Source organism: Crocuta crocuta, unplaced genomic scaffold (assembly GCF_008692635.1).
Source record: "Crocuta crocuta isolate KB4526 unplaced genomic scaffold, BGI_CrCroc_1.0 scaffold48, whole genome shotgun sequence".
In the NCBI taxonomy this organism is placed as follows: domain Eukaryota; kingdom Metazoa; phylum Chordata; class Mammalia; order Carnivora; family Hyaenidae; genus Crocuta; species Crocuta crocuta.
In genome coordinates, this window is record NW_027533089.1 from 12,870,412 (window position 1) to 12,870,652 (window position 241).

The window sequence follows — 241 nt, forward strand, 5'->3', positions numbered from 1 at the left end:
CTATGATAAAAAAACAAGAAGCTGAAAAAAAGAGAGACACTGATCCAGGAACAGGAAAGAAGAATTTGAGAGCACAGCGATATGGTCAAACGCAACATATCTGTATCATAGGAATCCCAGAAGAGGATGAGAGAGGGAAAGGTGCTGAAGGAGTCCTGGAACAAATTATAGCAGAGAACTTCCCCGACCTGGGGAAGGAAGAAAATATTGAAATACAAGAGGCTCAAGGGCTCCCCTCAGA